The sequence below is a fragment of the Aptenodytes forsteri genome, unplaced genomic scaffold (assembly GCF_000699145.1).
Source record: "Aptenodytes forsteri isolate BGI_AS27 unplaced genomic scaffold, ASM69914v1 Scaffold226, whole genome shotgun sequence".
Classification (NCBI taxonomy): domain Eukaryota; kingdom Metazoa; phylum Chordata; class Aves; order Sphenisciformes; family Spheniscidae; genus Aptenodytes; species Aptenodytes forsteri.
The window spans coordinates 2181997-2189969 of NW_008795249.1; positions in this window are offsets into that span (position 1 = coordinate 2181997).

Consider the following 7973-nt stretch of genomic DNA (forward strand, 5'->3'; position numbering starts at 1 on the left):
AAATTGCCTCATAACCAGCTCATGACCTCGGTGCCTTTTAATTATGTGGGTTTCCCTGTAGCCTTTAGTGGACGTCGACATGTGGGGTGGGAAAGGGGGAGTCTACAACCCACGTAGAAGAAATACAGACAGACTGTGTATTTGAATGTACAGACCTTGTATCTTCTGAAATATGAACCCTACATAAATTCAATAGCGATTATTTTCAAACTGCAGTATTCCAGTTGCTAGCCAAGAACAGCCTAATTACACCACCCCTGCTGTGGCTACAGTATTCTGCACACGCACCTAAGCACACTTGAGTCTAGGTAGATCACACACCAGCGGCAGAGGAAGAAACACCTGAAAGGAAAATATTTGGGCTACTAGCTCACACTGAGCACTCTGGTGCTGCAGCACAGCCAGGATGCTCTCGGCATGGTCAAATCCCACCTAAGTCTTCAGAAGGGCACTTAAAGTCTCTCTGACTACTTTACTTCCTAATAGAACGCGTTGGTATTTCTTTTCAGTCTTAGATTCAGACCGAACTACCTTATTTAAGAGGAGTGCACGCATGGATAAGTAAGCCCAAAGTACTGTATTCAAATGAGAATATTTGCTAGCCACAAGAGTTTTTTGCTAAATTAGGGTTGTTTATGGCAAGTTTCACCTCTATTCTCTCATTATCTAGACATCTTAGCGTGCGTTTGTTTTTGCCGCTTAGAAATCTTTTTTTTTTTCCCCTCTATTTCCAAAGTAACATAGAGGCACACATCGAATTAACATTTTCACTTTCCACGGCATTCTTCTGACAAACTTCTGACTGTTCAATGACTATCCCAGTCTAGTTTCATTGATGTGCCTTTCATTCCTCCGGGAATCTTAAAGCGAAAACTTAAGAATCTGTTTTTTTGCTTTCAAATTGCCCTTACCAGCATTCTTCAAGAATAGGCCCGAAAAATCAAGTAAGTCCACCAAAGTCTACAGGTAACTGCCTTAAAAACCGGTTAATACCACAGAGCAAAATTTCTCATTTATACCTCCTGTTTATCCTTTTACAACGGCTGAAATCTCACACCTTAACACTTTCTGTTAGTTTGCAGTGCTGTCCTGTTGTATCTGAATTTAATAAATATTTTGTACGAAAAAAAATATTGGTAAATATCTTTAGTGATCCAAGAGGTCAAATATTCTCCCCCCGCCCCCCCCCCTTAGGTCCTAGAGAAGGGCATCCGTTATTCCCACCACAACCACTGGAACACTTTCAGGTCATGCGTTTCTCGCTTCCTTGCCCTGTGCACCACACTCACTGTTGGGAGTGACTTCAGTTCCCCCGCTGGGTTTCCTGGCTGGAGGATGTTCTGCTAACCATGGACAGATAGCCCCCTCTGCCAGCAAGTGGTAGAAACTCTCCCCGCATTTTAAAAAACTATTTTAATTGCAAAATCCACACCTACATTTTTTTAATGTTTTTTTTTTTTTAAATAGACATCAATCCTCTCAATCTTTTGTGGAGATCCTTTATTCTCAAAAAGTTCTAAAACATTTTGATTACATCTGTTCCCTAAGCCGTGGCAACTGCTGTTCTGAAAACGGACTCACGGGATTTCAGCTGTTTGTGCAATGCAAGGTGGCTCTCACGGAGCACCAGTGGTGAAAGGATTCTTATAGCTTTCCCCTGTCCCAAATGCAGGCATAATATTTAAACAAAGCTGCAGACACATCAATAATGAAAATCTGGTGAACCACTTACTCTTGACTCTTATAGGAATGTAGAATGCAAAATATCCATTAGTTTCCTGACAACATGGATTATTTATAGGCAAGTCTGATAGCACCACCTATTATTAAAGTTGCTCAATACTTCCTGTTATATGACCCCTGGTTTCAGTCTTTTTATACCTTTGCCACCTGGGATGAATATTGCATACTGATGTCTGCCTTCAAGAATTCTTGTTGAAAGTTCAACCCTTCCAGGAGCGAGGTTATTGAGAAATACAATGGTTTTGTCCATTTTTTACAGGAATCTGGGAACCTTCCTGAAACTTTTTGTTATCCCTCATTCTGCAGGAACTTGAACTTTGGCAGAACAGAGCCTGTGTTTTGTGTTTGCATGTAAGAAAATCCCCCAAATACGGCCAAGTTACAAGCACCTGAAGGGAAAAAAAGAAGAAAATACCAGTTTTCATATGAACATCAGAAAAAACCAAAAAACACCGAAGACCTCACTGCCAGTGAACAGTTGCTATTTATATATGAATCATTCCCACCTAATAAGCATACGTGTTCTAGCCCAAGACTATCGGGGGGTAAAAAAAGTTTGGGTTTTTTTTTCCTGGAATAGTTGTTCTGTGGTGTCCAAAAGAAACAAGTTAACGTAGCGCTGGACTTGAGCACATTGCTTGAGAGCAGTGCTGCACTACTAACGCTGCCGCTGTTTTCAGTGATGATGTCAATTTAGCTACTGATAGAGAAAAGCCTCTCTCTGTTATCTGCTGCTTGTACCCTGAGCAGTCTCACTCTGTTACGTAGTGTTTCTTTCCAACTTGTGTCCACCTTTCTCATAACGATAAAAGAAAAGCGTTCAGATAGCAGAACAGCCCATCTCTAGCGATAAACGGAAAACTTCTGGGCTTTGGGGCAATTAAGTGATTCTTCCAGTCTGGGTCTTTTACAATTGTTGGTTTCAACTGCAATAAGGAATGAAAGTGCCAACAGCAACCTGAGACATTTTCTGATCCTACACTGAAGATGGCTACGCTAAAAATGTTCCAGATTTGATAACGAGGGTCATCCACCTCAAAGCTGGGCAGCAGGCTGTTGCGCTGGGGACATATCACCCCCAATTACAATTTCTTTTAAAACGTGTGCATGCTTAGAATCTACTGCTGACACACAGGTCTCATTGAGCCAGATTTGCCTGCCAGGCATACATAGAAACGTAAGAAGAAATAGTTCCTGGCATAAACGCTATAGAATACAAAACAACTAAGAGATCTAATCCATCCAAGGGAAGCAAAAGGAAATGAGCTGTGATTCCTTATGCAGTGTTTTGATAACGCAAATCATAGTTCCAGTGCAATCACAGCTTTGTTGCCTTCTGCGCCTGTGAGGAAGAAGTGATCTGTATATATACACACCCCATAGAGTAACTGCTAGAAAATGCCAAGAGCCCAATACCACGGCACTCTAACATTTACTTCAAATTGCAAAAGCAATCTCCAGCACAGAAAAAGGGTTAAACAGTTTTCTTTTTAGCTGCTATCTCTCGCTCTGTTTCCAGGAGTCAGGCAAATAGACCTGAGCAAAAGAATTAGATGGAAAGTCAGCGCAGCCCCAAACGTAACACACTTCTGGGTAGCTTAGTCAGTACATGCCTATACAGGCATGAGCAGCATGGAAGAAAACCAGGGATGCAAAGGCATGCGGAGTGGTTTGTATATCACACCAGGGTGATAGTTATCTACAGGGGAAAGACCAGCCTGCTGTTCCCATTCAGGAGAGTAATCAGGTCACTTTTGCAATGCGGTTGGCCTTTACTGGCCTGCTGCCTATGCTGGAGTCGTCCAGCTGTCAGAGCACCATGCTGCTCCTGCTGCAGCCTTTCATTGCTGCCAACTCCTGAATTACTGGAAAATTACTTGGCAAAATGACATGTGGGTAAAAAAGAGAATCCCAGAATTTCCCCCATCACAGATGAAAAGGAATATTCCATTGCTATCTGTGTTCTCTACTAAATAAAATAAATTAACTCGCATTACCTCATTTGTGTACCATAGTTTTTAACAGCTCTTATGTTAGATGAAAAAGTGAAGTTGCTGAAGACTGCCACAGGTGAACTAAAGAACTATGAAAGTTTGCACTAAATGAATGCACTAGTATGCTAGACTTTATTCCTTGGGCTGTTTTCCTCTGTCCAGTTCCATTCCAAGTGGAAACTCAGTTTTCAGCATTTCCCAAGGATTCTGGAAACTAGCAGAGGTTAAAGTAGGGAATGGAATACATGCCTCAGGCAATGTAGCCTGAACTTAGTTTTTGTAAAAAATCCCCACAGCAAAGTTTTCGTCTCAAACTAGAATGGCCCAGAGACTGAGATTTGTTGGTCAGCTTGAGTTAGTTTGTTTTTAAGGCTGTGCATCGATACTGAACTTCAGTAGAAAACAAACAATTAAATGGTGTTTCTTTTAAGAATGCACAACTCTTAAGTAAATTCTACCAGCCTGAGATTTCAGCCAAATGATCCCCTTTTTAGAAGACATTCACAACTTTTTTTTTTTGCCTTTTTTTTTTTTTTTAAAAAGCATTTCTACTGTATTACTTGTTGTCATTTCCACTACGTTGCTACAGAACATTTAGGAATGTTTCCGTATCTTTCATGACATTTTATATCTTCATCTTTAAAACTCTCTCGTGTAGTAAACGGAGACAAACCCAAAAGCCCTGATAAAAAGTTTTACCTTCTAAATGAGTCCACAGGAGGAAGTCATTCATGTTTAGGCTTCTATTCCTTAGTTGATCTTTTACCGGATCCTGAACTGTAACAAGGAGAAACATACTACTTTTTACACACTGCCATTTTTATTGTCAAAAATTCACAGAATAATAAAGGCTCAAAGCTATTCTTCAGAAAGATTTCAATGCTTTTAACAGTTTCACACAGAAAATCCAACAGAGGTTAGCATCCTTTTGTGACGTGCTAGACAGATAAATGACAGAGACAGCTTCTACCAGAGAACTTACAATCAAGACATCAGGCATGACAGACAAACAAGGGTGGAAGAGAAGCAAGGTAGAATGAAAAACAAAGCAACTAAATCAGATGAAGGTATCCTTGGTCAATGATTTTTTGCATGAGCCATTTTAGGGGAAGCTGTTAAATGCTCTATCCCAATAACAGTACCTCTAGTCTCTTAAGTAAATATGTAGCATAAACACATTCACAATTACACCAGCGCTGCACAGCAGGTATGAACCAACGTTCCAGGACGAAGAATAGAGCATGGTAGAAAAGTTATGCTGAGTTGGGGAATTTTGGGTTCCTCCTTCACGCACACATTCTCCTACATCTCATGTACATGCATGTTGTCATTGTACTTTCAAAGTATCTTATCGAGCTGAGAACATACAAAAAAAGTAAAAAAAAAGGCAGAATGTCTGGATGGTCTTATCACAGGCCACATTCAAGACAGTACAGAAAACGTTAAGTAAGTTCCCCGGACAAAAGCGCATAAACAGAATGGTCATGACAAAAATCAATGAAGTCATAAGCAGCCTTTCCAAATCTTCAATGCTACTGGCAGCTCAGAAAAGTTTTTCACAAACTCTCTGTGGCACTTCTAAGTCTTTTTTCGGGAATATACCCGGGCATAGGGTGGAAATTCGGTCAGGATCTCTGGAGCGGCATGGAAAGGACAAATAGGAAGGTAGCTGTGGAAGCCTACAGAGAGTGAAGAATCCAGTGGAAGGAGAGCTTCGGATTTAGCATACCTTGATAAATAACTCCTGTCGTATACAATATGCCTTTATATCTTTTACATACATAGGAAGTTTACATATTAATGTTTGCGTGATGGTAAATCAGCGGACTGCTTCATTAGATTTGAAGGAGCACTTCTCCTCAGGCCAGGCCTCTGGTTTGACTCAGATTGAATTACAAAGCTAAACAGAACAGGAAGGATCTGTGCTCCTAATTCTGTTTGATAGATCTCTTTGTCATTTTCAGATGCCAGATTGAAGATAGCCGCCTCTTCCTTGGCAAAGAACAGCGCTTTTAAGCTCCAGGCTATCAGAGAGAGCAAGCGCCTACAGTATGTGCACAGACTGACAGTTGCATTAAGATGTTTCCTGCCGTTTCTTTAAAAACTTATGGCAACCTGCTCATTTTTAGCCTTCTGTAGTTGGAGGTAGTTAAATTGGGCGAGATGAAGTAGAAGTCACAGCTGAAGGTGATCTGGGCTGTAGCACAGCACAGTCACCACGCACCTCTGCAGATGTGCTGACTGGGTAAGTCATCCTATGGGAATAGGAGCGAGGTTTAGCAGAGATTATGCAGAATGATTGGAAAAAGTCTTCAGGAAATTAGTTTTCTCCCATTCTTTCTGAATCTGAGGGGATTCAAAGGCACCTCATTGTCATAATTGTTTCATGTTTAGTTATGGTTATTGAAAGCTCTTCTCCTAATTTGCTGTACAATTCTCAAATTGCTGATTAGGGAAAAAAATAGACAAAATGCGAAGGCAGATCTGAGAACATGTGGAGCCCATTAACAGAACACATTCATGGCTTATTTTCTCTTACCCATATTTAGTGTTTGTAGGGTGCTTTTGCTTTCTGCAATTTAGCAGGTGCAAGCTGAACGGATATAGAACAGACTTAAGCCAATGTACATGTGTCCACACACAAAACTGTCAGTTAAAGTAAATGCAATACCATCCTCACTATGGAACTACCGTGCCTCAGACATACAGCTAAAAGCCCGCAAATTCTCTCCCCCACATCGTGTTTTCTAATATACTAAGCAACAAAAAATTTGGAGAGAAAATAACAAAGGCAGAAGGTTTCAGGAGTTTTCAGGGTGTTGGTAACCAACTGCTATTCTGCTTCAGCAATAAGGGACGCACAGGTCCCCGAGGCTCGCTGGCAACAAAGCCTTAGAGATTTCCGATACACCAGGACAATAACATGTTGCTCTTGCACAGGACCTTTCCCCAAAGAGGGATACAAAGAAGAGAGGAAATATTAAATTTCATAAGCCCTCTAGAGGTAAGGTCAGTATTATTCCCATTTGACCAGATTTGTATAACCTAAAAATTACTGAACTAATGATACCTAGACCTCACTGAGCATTTTTCAAGGATCTCAAAACACTTCAGAGATGAAGTCTGGTATATCTGTAGATACAGTGGCAGAAGCAGTTTGCCCAGGCCAAAGTTGAGAATCTAGTTATGCCCCCCCCCTTGTTCAATTTTTAGCCTCTATCCTTGACAAATGTTACTGCAGGTAAATTTATTCACTACGTCTTAATAAAGCCTTAATTTTTCCAAAGATTTATTTTTAATTCCTTAAGACAATTATCATGCGACATTGATGACCTAAGAAAATAAGACTCATAAAAAAATAAGCTGCTCATATTCAAGAAACTACATGTCCAAGAACTAGCACTAAAACAAACACTTGCAGCTGCTGAAGAAATCTCCTTCACTTGTTTATTTCCAGTCAATCAGACTGTTAACTAGTGATCAGGTTGGGAATTTGCAGCTGGGGGGCAGAAGGAAGACAGAAGAAAAATCTTGCTCATTTGAAATAAATCATTGTCTCCTGAAATTACTTAGGAACACCTGGAACATGCAACTATTCCAGTTTAAATCTGGAGGGGAGATTCCATCCCTAAAAGTGGATAGACCTGAGTGGATGGACCTGAAGCGGGGCACACGAGCTAGACAAAAAGAAAAACAGATCATATCTACCTTCCCACTAGTCCCACTTTTTCCAAATCCTCACCATTGCAAGAGCAGTTCAGAAGGCTGCTCTAAATGATGATTAATCTTTAATATATCAACCTTGCCTTCAAGTTTGCTAACCTGAACACATTCACTATTGTCCTGGTTTTGGCAGGGATAGAGTTAATTTCCTTCCCAGTAGCTGGTACAGTGCTGTGTTTTGGATTTAGGGTGAGAACAATGTTGATAACACACCGATGTTTTAGTTGTTGCTGAGCAGTGCTTACACTAGTCAAGGACTTTTCAGCTTCCCGTGCTCTACCGACTGAGGAGGCTGGAGGGGCACAAGAAGCTGGGAGGGGGCACAGCCAGGACAGCTGACCCCAACTGGCCAAAGGGACATTCCATACCATGTGCCATCATGCTCAGTACATAAACTGGGGAAAGCTGGCCGGGGGGGCCGCTGCTCAGGGACTGGCTGGGCATCGGTCAGTGGGTGGTGAGCAATTGCATTGTGCATCACTTATTTTGTATATTCTTTTATCATTATTATTA